Source organism: Sus scrofa, chromosome 12 (genome assembly GCF_054392235.1).
Source record: "Sus scrofa isolate SSC_HxYL_T2T_F1_AM1 chromosome 12, Sscrofa_HxYL_maternal_Yorkshire_Landrace_v2.0, whole genome shotgun sequence".
NCBI classification, from domain to species: Eukaryota; Metazoa; Chordata; class Mammalia; order Artiodactyla; family Suidae; genus Sus; species Sus scrofa.
Genome location: NC_139394.1, coordinates 43,621,889 through 43,635,942, shown reverse-complemented (window position 1 = coordinate 43,635,942; position 14,054 = coordinate 43,621,889). Strand labels below are relative to the sequence as shown.

The window sequence follows — 14,054 nt, the reverse complement described above, 5'->3', positions numbered from 1 at the left end:
TCTGGGCAGACCTGTCACTCCCATCTAACCATGAGAAAACCACCACACAAACCCCAGCTGAGGGCCATTCTACCAAGAGCCTGACCAGTTCTCCCAAGACACCGTCACAGATCAGAGACGATGATAATTAAATGCACGGTGGTGTCCTGGATGGCATCCTGGAGCAGGAAAGGGCCCGTGACGGAACAAGTGGCAAAATCCGAATAAAGTGAAGTTAATAGCGAGGAAGCAGTGCTGGCTCCTTAGGTGGAACAAATGTCACAGTAAGATGTTAACAATGGGGAAACTGGGGGATGGGCGCATGGCAACTCTACGATCTCGGCAGCTTTTTAATACATCTAAAACTATTTTAACATTAAGCATGTGTTTAAACATTTTTAAACAGTGCCTTTCCATTTATCTCAGACCTTTATGAGATGTTGCCTCCCAGTGTCCACACTGCGGTCGGTCGGGTGTGGGATAACAAGCATCTGAGAGAGGAGAGCAGGAACCGGGAGGCGGTGGGGGAGGGATGGAGGAGGGCGAGGCAGGAGAGAGCGAGACCAGGGCGGGAGACTCAGGTGCAGACGGCAGAAGTAACTGTAACCATCCAGCCCCCGATGGTTGTGTAAGCAGAAGGTGGTATATTCTTGACCATAAAAAGGGATAGAGCTCTGATGCATGCCACTACGTGGATGAACCTTGGAACCAGCACCCTAAGTGAAAGCCAGACACAGAAGACCACATTATTATTATTATCATTATTGTTATTATTGTCTTTTCAGGGCTGCACCCGAGGCATAGGGAAGTTCCCAGGCTAGGGGTTGCATCAGAGTTACAGCTGCCAGCCTACACCACAGCCACAGCAACACAGGATCCGAGCCACGTTTGCGACCTACACCCCAGCTCATGGCAACACAGGATCCTTAACCCACTGAGCGAGGCCAGGGATAGAACCTGTGTCCTCATGGATGCTAGTCAGATTCGTTTCCGCTGAGCCATGACAGGAACTCCAGAAGACCACGTTATTGCATGATCCCTTTTCATTTACATGAAAAGCCTGGAAAGGGCAGACCCGCAGGACAGAGAGGAGATTCGCATTTTCCAGAGACTGGGAGAAGGGAATGGCAGGGGATTGCTAATGGGCACGGGGCTCACTGCCAGGAGGATGAGATGTTCTGCTGCTGGGTAGTGGTGATGCTTACACAGCCTTGTGGATATGCTAAAACCACTCAACTGTCCACTTTAAAAGGGTGTGTTTTATGGTGTGTGAATTCCATAATAAACTAAAAAGTAAAATAAAATGAAAACGTTAAAAGTAAATACCACCTAATCTGTACCTTGAGGCAGCTCCCGGTGTACTGGGGAGACAGTTTGGTCCAGGTGAGTATGAGCCTTTCCCCTGTGTCTGTTAGGTCCATGGGGGCAGGAGTTTTATTTGATAATTTTATTTACCATTGTCTCCCAGCACCCTGCACAGTGCCCGGTCCTAAGAGGCTCTCAAGAAGTACTTGCTGAATGAAAGGTTGAGTGTGTCAAGTCCTATGACAGTTATAGGTCCCAGAGGAGGAGCTAAAGGGGTCCAGAGAAACCACAGGCTGTGACATGTGACATGGACAAGGCTGACCGTACCACAACGCCACAAAGATTTTCAAAGCCTTCCCCAGTGGCTAATCCAGGCGATCCTGACTCCCCAAGTAGAGTCCAGCAGGGGCACCTCCTTCCAACACACTGCCTACTCTGCTCCCCGGGACCCCATCCTTTTGGATACTCCAGACTCAGTGCAGAAGCTGAGCCAGTCTGGACCCACTCTGCTCCGCCCAGGGAGCTCGCTGTCTCAAGAAAGAGGTGTGAGTGCACACACTCCCACAAAATGTCTAACCGCGGAGTGTGAGAAGGAGAACAGAGCCAGGGCCAAAGTCGAGGGAGTGGGTCCCCGAAGGTTTCCCGGAGGAGGTGATAGCGTGAGGGACCTTAAAACATGAGCAATGGATTGGTTCTGAAAGACGGTTTCTGGGTCGGTATAGCTCCTCTATTCCTTTCACAAATCGTGGTTTGTTTTCCTATTCCTCCTTCCAAGGAGGGCTCCATAGAGCCTTAGAGAGGATTTAATATCATCACCAAAGCCCCAGTAAGCCCCCCCCCCCCCGAGGTGAGCTACCCAGAGGTAAGTGTCTTAAGAAATGGAAACTGCTTTTTGACTTCTTGAGACAGCCAAAAGGAAGTGAATATTTTTTAAAGTCTGGTTTCAAGGGCCTTATAATGCTGGGTGGCTGAGACTGGCAATGAAGTGTCATTGACATGTGAGTGACTTGGCAGAGGACTCTCCATCACAAGCCCGAGCCCAGAGGAGAAAGAAATCTGCAGAACTATGCATTGCAGTCTTGGCAGGATATCAGAGCAGGAAGAGCAAAGGCTTTGCAGTCAGACAAAGCTGGGTGTGAAAAACAGCCATGCCGCTCACCACCTGTGTCCTCTTAGGAGCGGCAAATCCTGCGCTTCAGTCTGCTCGTGTGTGATATGGGGATGTAGTCCCTGGCCACCTGGGTTGCTCTGAGTTCAAAAGGATAATATGTGTGAAGCATCCTGATCAATGTCTGGCCAATAAGAGATCCTCCAGAAATTGCAGGTATTTGTTTTCATCATTATTACTGTGGTAACTATAGAGACGCCTTGTCAATTTGGAGAGTATTTGAAATTAAATTTCCATCCCCAAACTCTCTCTCACCCTCCAGTTTATTCTAAAACCTATTCAAAGAACAAACTGAGCTTCAGAATTTTCACCTGGGCTAAAGTGCCAATGGCGTTTCTATACCATCTCATAATGGGTATCTGTTATGAAATCACAGAACCACAGAAACTGAATTGGAGACAGGGAAGCACCTCTAGCTTTCAGCCCTCTCTGTAAAACTAAAGAACACAGAGATGGCCTCAGTGGATATGCTGAGGATGAGACTATGTCCGTAAAACATCTCAAGTTTTCCAGCGAAGGCGTTCCTGTCGTGGCTCAGCGGTAACGAACCCTACTAGTATCCGTGAGGATGCAGGTTCGATCCCTGGCCTCGCTCAGTGGGTCAGGGACCCGGCACTGCCATGAGCTGGGGTGTAGGTTGCAGACACGGCTCGGATCTGGCGTGGCTGTGGCTGTGGCATAGGCCAGCAGCTGTAGCTCTGTTTCCACCCCTAGCCTGGGACCCTCCATATGCTGAGGGTGCCGCCCTAAAAAGAAAAGAAAAAATGTGAAGTCCAGTTTCAGTGCCCATCTCTTATTGTCTTCAGTTCTGCCTGCTGCACTACTTTAGAAAGTAATACTACTTGGAGGTATAAACTCACACAATTTAAACAGAAGGAAAAAAAGAGAAGGAGGGGGAGGGGGAAGGAGGAAAAGGGAAGAGAGGAGGGGGAGGCACTGGAACTGGTAATTTTAAAAACACTCAGGTGATTGCAATGTGCTGCCAGCAGCCCATTGGATGGGGCCAGTTCCCTCTGGCACTTAGCCGATACCCTCTTGGTGAAACAGCAAACTTCCTCAAGTCTCCCTACAGGCCTGGTTGTGTTTAATAAAATTGCACCAGCCTGACATTTGTTGTACTTGAGCGATGTGGCTGGATGCCACGTGCTTATTGTAAAGCAACTACTAGGAATGTTAGCAGCCGCAACAGATCAAGGACAAGGCTGTGTATTTGCCTTCAGGTGTTCATGGAGGAGGCAAGGCCTCAGCCCAGTGAGAGTTGCTGCTTCAACACTGGCTGATTTACCAGGGATTTCAGATAGTCGCTGGACATGCAAAGCTGTTGATAGGATTACAGACACCACATCCAAAAGAGTAAGTCAAAAGAAAAAAAAAATTTTTAAAGAATTTTAAAAAGTAAAGCGTAGTTAGTTGTTCCTTGTCGGTTTTCTGGATTCCTGTTTTCAAGTTGTTTCTTGGTTTCCTCGTTGTTCATGTACCACTAGGTGGCGCACATTACAAGATGTTGGCCCTGAGGTGGGGCTGCATTTATCATTATGTGGTGACTAGAAGGAAATCAGAGGTAAGGTTGCCAAATTTAGCAAATAAAAAGTAGAAGACTTTGGAGTTCCTGTGGTGGCTCAGTGGAAACGAATCTGACTAGCATCCCGTGAGGGCGCAGGTTGGATCCCTGGCCTCGCTCGGTGGGTTAAGGACCCAGTGTTGCCGTGATTTTGCATCCTGCGTTGCTGTGGCATAGGCCAGTGGCTACAGCTCCAATCCAGCCCCTAGCCTGGGAACCTCCATATGTCGAGGGTGCAGTCCTGAAAAAAAAAAAATCCCAATTAAATTTGAATTTCACATAAACATTATTACATGGGGCATGCTCACACTAAAAATCTACTTGTTTCTCTCAAATTCAAATTTAACTGGGGGTCCAGTATTTTACCTGATGATCTTAATCAGAGGGGGACTTTAGGGAATAAGTAGGTAATCTGTGGCTCTCGGCTTTGTCAAAACTAGAATTTTTGGTGGCATATTTGAGTGGATCAAGAGACTCAAAGTAATGTGAAACCAGCCAGCATTTATTACCCTGACAACCATACTGTGACACTGTCTTCAGGAGCTAAAGTACTAATGGTTAACCCTGGTTTGCCCCGCATGAGTATATGTATCCAGCTGTTTCTGCCCCACTACATCTGTCTTAATCAAGGCAAAGTTCTGGAATACTCCAGCAGACTCTGTTGCTTCCTTTGGCAATGGCTTGAGTGTGGCCTTACCCTATGTCTTGTAGCTCTTAGAGTAAATTGGACCCACGTTGCTTTGAGGGGTACAATCTCAGTGTGCAGTTTGACAGAGAATGGCATCGGTTGTTTGTTTTACATGTTGAATTTGGTGGCATACGTGAAAAGGTTAGGGCCATACCTCCATAGCTGACATCCCTTGGCCAGCCTCAAGTTGAATACCTCATCGAGAAGAAAGCAGGAACTTGACCTGCATCCCTGAGCTCTTTCTTGACACAAATTGGCCAATCTCCCTTCTTGACCACAAGCTTTCTCCAGGAAGGGACCAGCATCCTGCAGAGAGAAAAGCTGCAGGGCAACCTTGAATTTGACAAGCACATGATTCAACATGCACTTGAAGTCCCCAGAATCAGTGCTGCACCCAAGGAACTTTCCAGACAGACTGGTTGTCCCAGTTCTGTAAGCCAAGCTCTGGTCCACTTGGTCTCCCCATATGACAGTTGAGTCCCTAAGGAGAAGAAGAAAGAAGGAAATAGAGAAGCTCAGAGTTTGCAAAAGTGAGTCTTAAAGGCTACCCAGCTACAGCCTACTCTGATATCTGACTATTCTCTGCTGAGGTGGGGGAGGAAGGGTTAATGATCAGACATTTGTCTTAAACCCACTGTTAAGAGCTTTCTTCTTCTCCTGCAAGGTGACTGTTTGCAGGACTAGATAACATGGGAAAACACTTAGATAGCAAAAGCAATTCTTTTTTCCTCACCCCCCCAACTCTTTTCTAGATCTATTCTTTTTAACAACTTTATTGGTATACAAGTCATATTTAAAGTGTGCAATTCAATAGTTTTTAGTATATTCACCGAGTTGTGCAACCATCACCACAATCAATATTAGAACATTTTCACCCCAAAAAGAACCCCCCTACCCATTAGCAGCCATGGCACCATTTCTCCCAACTGTCCCCACCAGCCCTAAGCAACCATTAATCTACTCTCTAACTCTAGAAATTGGCCTGCTCTGGACATTTCATCTAAGTGGAATCATATAATATGTGGTCTTTTGTGTCTGGCTTCTTTGACTTCGCATAATGTCCTCAGGGTTCACCCATGTTGGAGCGTGTCAGTACTTCATTCCTTTTTCTGCATTCATGTTGTTTATCTGTTTATGCACTGATGGGCATTTGAGTTGGTTGTTTTGGCTGTTGTAATGTTGCTATGTACCAGCTCACAATCCGTAATGGACTCTCCTACAGATCTTGTGACTACATTGAGGTGGGTCAACTCTCTTGCTTCTAGAAACTCAGAGTAGAGAAGTCCTATGCGGACGCTGCTTCCACCACAAGAATAAAAAGAGAATATTCACTTTTGGAGAAGGGACCCCTGGGAGCCAGGGACCTCCTCTTGCAGATACGTGACAACTTATATGAGTTCATGGGCTCTGGGGATCTTGGAGAAGATCGTGAGGTCTTCCATCTGCAGAATGGGTTCCTGATGCCTTTGCCTCCTCCTGGTGGTCCTTCATTAAGACATCCATGTGGAGGGAAATTTGGGTCCGAAGGTAACACCGTATTTATACAGCCTCATCAGAATAGTCAGACAGTGACATATTTGGAAAATTTTTGCTCTCTGAGATATCCTGAATTCCTTAGGTCAACACGTGGATAAGGATAAACAAAAAACAAGCTGGATTTTTGAGATTTTCCTCACAACCCCCAGGGCCTAATGGTCCTGGAGAGGAGGCTGAGCGCTCCTCCTTGGGAGGGGAGGAATCAAGATTGACCAGAGTGGGAGTTCCCATCGTGGCGCAGCGGAAATGAGTCTGACTCGGAACCGTGAGGTTTCGGGTTGGATCCCTGGCCTCACTTAGTGGGTGAAGGATCCAGCGTTGCTGTGAGCTGTGGTGTAGGTCACAGACGTGGGTGCAGCCCTAAAAAAAAAATAAAGCAGGAAAAGAAAAAGATTGACTGGAGAGAGTTATCCTCCCTCCCTTCCTGAGAGGTTCCCACCCCGGAACTCTGCCTATCAGCTGGGATTCATTCCACACACCTTCCTGAGTGCCTTCTCTGTGCCAGGTGCTACAGGCAAAAAGACCACATTGCTTTGCAAGTGAGGAAACCGAGACTCGGAGTTCCTGAGACAGCAGAGCAAGCGATGTGGCAGAAATTTTAACCTAAGCAGGATGACGACAGAGAAGCCATTCTGGAAACTTCGACCACGACGAAAATATTCTACTATTCTCAAAAGGAGATAATTATCTAGTGAGGAGAACAGAGAATAAATAAACAATTAAATAGACACAGATTGGTACCAGAGGTGAGTAACACAGAGAAATCCGGGGTAAAACCAAGAGACTGAAACCAGAAGTGGGGAGGAGGGGCGCACAAGGTGGCCAAGGACGTGCCCCCCAAGATAATGAGGTTTGAAAAATAAGGAAGCCTCTACCAGGGAAAAGAGCGGAAGAAGAGTTTCCTTGCAAAGAGAGAGCAGCAGGCACAAAAGCTCCGGAATGGCCCACAGCTGTAAGAAGTCCCTAAAAGGTCGCAGAGGGTGTGAGCCGCCATCCAGAGCGGTGAGAGACAGGCGGGGGCCAACAGCAAAGGGACCTTCCCATCACACTGAAAGTTGGATTTGATTCTGAGATTTATGGGGAACCATTGGAGGATTTTAAACTGAGGGGAGAAGGTAAACCTCAAATTCTGCAAAGTTTACCCAAGCAACACTTGTGGAGCAGGGATTGGAAGGGGCACAGGCAGAAGCAAAAAATACTCACAAACCTCTTCCAAGCCTGCCATGGCCTGCGCAGTCTTCCCAGGGGGAGGTGCGCTGCTCTCACAGCTGTGCGCCCTCCTCGGTCTTCCGGGTCAGCCCCTGGCATCCTCTTCTTGTCCTCGCCATGCAGGAGTAGACCACCGTGTGAAAGTCCCAAGAAAGCTTGCTTTCTAGGGAAAATTTGAGTTCTTGTGAGCCTGAGATGTCTAGATTGTGCCCTCACTCTTGACAGAGAGGATTGCCCTCAGCACTTTTGTGGACACTGCTCCCTTGTCCCTTGGAGATGCCAGTCTGGTTCCCTCTCCTGTGATCTCACATTTGAAAGAATGATCGCGTGCTTCTCTCTCTTGAACATTGTATTTCAGCCTTACCAGCCTTCCTGTCAGGTGCCTTGAACACATCAAGCTTTGACCTACCTACTGACTCGTTTCCTCTTCCGGGAATTTTTTTTTTCCCAGCTCCACTTTAATTGTTTCATTACTCAGGTCTGAGCTCAAGTGTCAGCTCTGAGAGGGCTTTCCTTACCAACCAAGCTAAACTAGCAAATACTAGATGCGCAAAAAAGATCTAGCAAATTAATTTTTAAACGTTAATTGATCAGCTAATTCTAACTAGTATTCTGTAGACATATTTCAGAAAGGAATTAATATTTGGACTAGGCTCAATTTGCAATGTAATTCAATTGGGAAAAAAATGAATCTCAAATTTCTATTTCATGCAAGACACAAAAATTTATTGAGATGACTTATACATCTAAATGTAAAAGAAAAACTGATAAAATATTCTAGAATGAAACATAAAATGTCTTCATGACCTTGGAAGATGAAAGATTTTTAAAGAGGTACATGGAAGGTTTTAACCATTAAAATAAAACAATAAATTGGACTAAATTTAAAACCTGACCTCATCAAAAGACATAGTTACAAGAGAGAAAAGGCAAGTGAGAAAAAGATATTTGCAATACGCAATATAAAAAAGGACTCATTTTTAGACTATACCAAGAACTTTCATATTTAATGAGAGAAGACAAATCAATAGAAAAATAGGCAAAAGAACAGATACTGCACAAAGGAAGATATCCAAGTGGCCCACACATATATGACAATCAGGCTCAATTTCACTGTTCATCAAATAAATGCAAATTAAAAACATAAAGCAATGCCACTATGTATACAGTCTTAGTCTATTTGGGTTGCTGTAACAAAATGCCATAGACTAAGTGGCTGATAAACCACAGAAATGTTTTTCTCACAGTTCCGGAGGCTGCAAAGTCCCACAGTCTAGGCACAGATTTAGTGTTTGATAAGGACCCACTTTCTGGTCCACAGACTGTGCTTTCTAGCTGTGACCCCCCCAGCTAGAAGAGATAAAGAATCTCTCTGGGGCCTTTAATTCCATTCATGAGGACTCTGCCCTCATGACCTAATCACTTCCTAAAGGCCACATCTATAAGTGCCATCCCATTGGAGATTAGGTTTCAACATGAGGATTTGAGGAAGCCACAAACATTCAGGCCATAGCATTCACCAAAATGGCTACAATGGAAAAGAGAAATGATACCTAATGTGAGCAAGTGTTTAGAGCTTCTCAGCCTCTCATATTCTATGGTAGATATCTGTATTTATCAACCCCTTTGGAAGTAGCCCTAAAGCTAAACATATGCATATCCTATGATTTAGCGGTTTCAGTGGTAGATAAATACCCAATAGAATTGTGTGTACATATGTTTTGATGATGTTCATCAAAAGATATTTACCAAAAGAATGTTCACAGCAGAACTATTAGTAATAGCCTAAGATGGGAAACTACCAAAAGATGGGAAACTACCAAATACTCCCTCAACAGTAGCATGGATAAATAAATTGTGATATAATTATAAATTTGAATACTATTTAGCAATAAGATGTGAAAATTAATAAAGGAAAACCTCACAAAAATGGGATCAGGAGGTCAGAAGGGGAGGCTTCACATATGTACCTCTCCACCTCAATACAGATCCAACAGGAAGAGATGTATTTTGCATCTCTAGCAGGAAGTGATACTACTTTACTACCACCAGCAAGAGAAAGGTTTTCTCTTTGACTGGCAATAGCTCAGCCAATGAGAGCTGTCAGAACCCAGCCAATGAAAAGCCATTATACTTCCAACTCCCAGTTTCCACCAATGGACTTTTTGTTTATAACAGCCCCTCCCAAATTCTCCTTTCTCCTCTATAAAAGAGTTTCCTCTGCTTGGCTTTATTGGATTTGCTTGTGGTCTGCCATAGTTGCATGTCCCAAATTGCCATTCTTTGCTGCTCCTGAATAAACCTGTTATGCTGGTTAAATAACTAGCTATTTTATTGTTTTAGGTTAACAGAGAATAAGTGAACTATTATTATGTGTGAAACATGAATGAATCTCTTAACATATACTTAGGAAAAGAAGCAATACACAACAGAATTTGTATTCTATGATTCCATTTATAAAATTCAAAAACAGGCAAAACTAATCCATGGGTTTCTAAAAGTCAATGTATTAATTCTCATTGCTTTCTTTGGGGGTGGGTGGGCAGTGGGGGACTGGGTAAAACTGGGAGAGAGCACCAAGGGGAATCCTGGGATGATGGTAATGTTTTAGCTTTAGATCTAGGTTCTGGTTACATCACTGTATTCACTTTGTGAAAACTCATCAATCTTATGATTGTGCATCAATCATAAGTGCACACTTATGATTTGTGCACTTTCCTTTATATATGTTATTTTTCAGTTAAAAGTTTGCCAAAGAATCACTGTGGGGATTAAATAAGATAATAAATTACTCAGTTCAGTGCCTATGACATGCACCCATTAAATGTTAATTGTTAAATTTCATAGGATAGTGACCAGTGACTATGATGAGCTGAAGTGAGACACTTATTTAGAAGTACAGTAAGTAAATTTAGAAATTGGACCATATCCATTAGGATGGCCATTATCAAAAACAAAAACAAACAAAGCTAGAGAATAAGTGTTGGCAAAGATGATGAGAAATTGGAAACTTTGTGCAATGCTGACAAGAATGTAAAATGATGCAGCCGCCATGGAAAATGGATGGCAGTTCCTCAAAAAAATTAAACGTGAAATTAGCATATGGTCCAGCAAGTTCACTTCAGAATATATACTCAAAAAAATTGAAAGCAGGAACTTGAGCAGATATTTATATACCAGAGTTCAAAGCAATATTATTCATAATACCCCAAAGGTAAACAACCTAAATGTCCATCAACCAATGAATGAATAAACAAAATATATATATGTACAATGAAATATTATTCAGCCTTAAGAAGGAATGAAACTCTGACATAGACTACAATATGGATGAAACTTGAAGACATTATGCTAAATGAAATAAGCCAGACACAAAGAATATTGTTATTAAAAAAAACTCTCCCCACTGTTCTGCAGTACTGTCTGTGTTTGTCATAAATTAATAAATTAAGTGACCTATATGTGTTGGTCTGGTTCTAGACTATTCTATTAGTCTATTTGTCTATTCTTGGGCCAAAATATCACACAGTCTGAGTTACTGTAGCCTTACAACAGGGCCTGTGATATGAAAATCTGATCCTTCCTGCTCTGTTCTTCAAGATTGTCCTGGCTCTTCTTGACCCTTTGTATTTAATATATATTTCAGACTCATTGTGTTTATCAATTTCCATTTAAAAAATACACTGGGATTTGATTGGGATTACATTGAGTCTATTAATCAATTGGAGGAGAATAATAACCCTTTGAATTAGGAACTATTATTATCCCCATTATAGAAATGAGAAAACTGAGGTTTGGAAGCTTAAGTAACTTACCCAAGATCACATGGCCGGGATTTAAACCCAGTGCTGCACTTTTCTATGTCTGACTTCAGAGCCTTCACATTGAACCATTGCTTCCAATAGACCGAAGTATTACTGCTGCTTGTATCAACCACAAGTAGTATTAAGCCTCTGAGGACAGAGACTATGTCATCCACGTTCATATCTCCTTAGCTCCTAGATAGCGCCCAGGATTAAGAAACTGCTTAATAAATATTTATTAAATGATTGATTAAATGAGTGAATAAGAAGAGTAAATCACTAGCTTCTGAGCTTATATCATATGCTGACAGCCAGGTACATTTGTATTTGTTCCTTAGATACGAATATCGGCAATGAACAAACAGACATCAGTTAAAACATGTTTTTGTTTTGTTACATTTTAACCCCTAAGAGCCTGAGTAAGTGAGATTTTGTCCCTGAAGATGACATCAAAGGACAAGTGTTGGTTGGGAGCACTCACTGTCCTTGGCATTCACCTAACTGCCATTTGGTTTCCTCTAAGCGTCATATCCAACTTGTTCTCATTTTGATCCACCTGCCAGGACTGAATTGGAATAGCAGCCACAGTGCCATATGATCAACGTTGCTAGGCACAGGGAGTTTGCAGGATTTGGACTTCTCTGCATCGCTTCTCCCTAACAGCACCCTAGTTTCCTTTATTGGAATCATCTCTTCTGCACCAAACAGAGTCTGATAGGTCCTACCTACTCCTAGCCATGAGGTGGACAGGTGACCCAAGCTTGACCAATCTGACATTCCTTTCCTGGGATTGGAATTTTGAGCAGAGGGCAAATAAATAAGCAGGGATTGGCTGCAGTGCCTTAAGCACTGACCTGGCAGCTCTTCCAAGGGGATCATTGCTGAGGTTTCCCAACCATGCTTACTGGTCTCCTTCAATTCTCTAGCCCCCCACATTAAATTTCTTTTCTGCCCAAGTTAGTTTGAGTTGCAACCAAGAGATTCCTAACAGATAAATCTAATGCCAGAAGTGGGATGTTGCAAGGCTAAGCAGAGGCATGTGGGTGAAGGGAAAGAACTGATAGGAGAAGTTAGTAATTCTTTTTCAAGTCAGAGTAAACAGCTGGTTAACCTGTTGCCTCTTAAGCCTTGAGATTCAGACTGTGTGCTTCCCAAGGCTTTAAGATGAAAGGATATTGTAACAAAAATTTCAAATTTTGGAGTATGCTGATAACTTCTTCAGCAAGGTCTTCCAAGAAAGAGCAGATTAAACTGAACCTGATCCATTCAAAAGTAAAAGAAGATCTCTGACTGTCATTACTAACCATGGCATTAGCCAGAAGCGGATAAAGTGGGATCCCGTTAACTTTTTAAGGGCGTCATCTTGCCACAGAAGGCTCGAACTTGGCCCACAGTGGTCTGTGAGATTGATCTCCAGGCGCCTAAACTCACATCATAGGAAGTGAGCCACTAAAACACTGCATCCCCGAGAAGGGCCATCCTCCATGATGCACATGTCATATGGTCCATGAAGGACAATTCATGGAAGACATTTTCCCAAAGAGATGAGCAGGAGCCACAGAGGGCAAAGGGCAAAGGGGAGTCTTCCAGAGGCCAGGACTGTGGGAGATAGATACTTGCTGCTGGGGCAGGATATCCGTGTGATTTCTGGTAGAAATGACATGGGCTGTGGGTAGGTGAGACCGAGAGTTGTTTCCTGTACTGCGTTACCCTGGTCTCTCCATTACTGTTTACTGAGTGCATGACAGTGATTCAATTTACCATTTAGTCTCACTGGACCACACAGGACCACACGAATTCCATTTATGAGTTTCTGTTCCGGAGAACCAGACTGGCTTGTCCTTTCAGGAAAAGAGGTTGCTTGTATTTGTGTAAAGAGTGGGTGTATTTGAAGGCATATTTATGGGGCTATGGGTGAGTGTGGATATTGAGTAGGCGAAGGGGGCGGACTGTACTCGATAGATTGTTTTTGCAACTCAGCATCCACTCACTCTTCTGATAAAATAACTCCTCCAAATGTGGTTTGATTGGCATCATGATCCTGCCCCCATATCCAGGGATGGGCCTTGATCCTCATCAGCCAATCAGCATATCTTATCCTTTAAAGAGAGCCAATGAAATGTCTGGAAAGAGAAGGGTCCCTCACTCCTCTCTCCCCATCTCTCTTCAACAAAAGTTGCTGGAAAGAGGACCACCCTTCCTCTGGATGGCATCTTGTTAAGATATGGGGGCTGTAGTCACTGTGGGAGATGGGGAGGCTCTGGCCCTTGGTGACACTGTTTGAATCTAAATCTCACCTGTATCCATCCCCCCTCAGCCCCTTTCAGTTATGGAAGCCAAAATACCCCCATGTGGTTTAAGCCAGTTTGAATTAGGTTTTCTGTGACTTGCAGCATAAGGAGTTCTAATAGGTACAGCCGAAGTTTGGCACTTTTATCTTTTATTAATAAAACCTGTTATTTATCCAGAGGTTTATGGCTTCCAAAGCATTTGCATAGACAGATTTCTTGATCTGTCACCTCCCCTGTGGAGTAGGCAGACCATACGTCATCATCTTCTTCTTACTAGATGAGGACATTGGGATGAGCTTCCACTTTGCCCAAAGACAGCCAGCCAGTAATCAGAGGAGCTGGAGTTTGGACCCAGGGGAAAGTCTCCTGTTGCCACAGGAGTTGCTCCAAAGCCATCACAAAAGGTAGCAAGGAAAACAAGACGGGCACGAACCTCATCCACCTGGTTTCCTCTCCACCTCACCTTCTCAGCAGCGAGGGTAGATGTCAATCCCTGAGCCCCAGCACACTGGCC

The 14,054-nt window shown here is 44.1% G+C and overlaps 1 long non-coding RNA gene across 1 annotated transcript in view; it reads left to right on the top strand.

Annotated features, from left to right (window-relative positions):
- Positions 1-3,805, top strand: part of LOC102163283 (uncharacterized) — a 38,112-nt gene extending 34,307 nt beyond the window's left edge. Inside the window, exon 7 of the long non-coding RNA XR_014821379.1 lies at positions 3,167-3,805. This is a non-coding gene — a long non-coding RNA (uncharacterized LOC102163283). The remainder of the gene's footprint in view (positions 1-3,166) is intronic.
- The last annotated feature ends 10,249 nt before the right edge of the window (positions 3,806-14,054 follow it).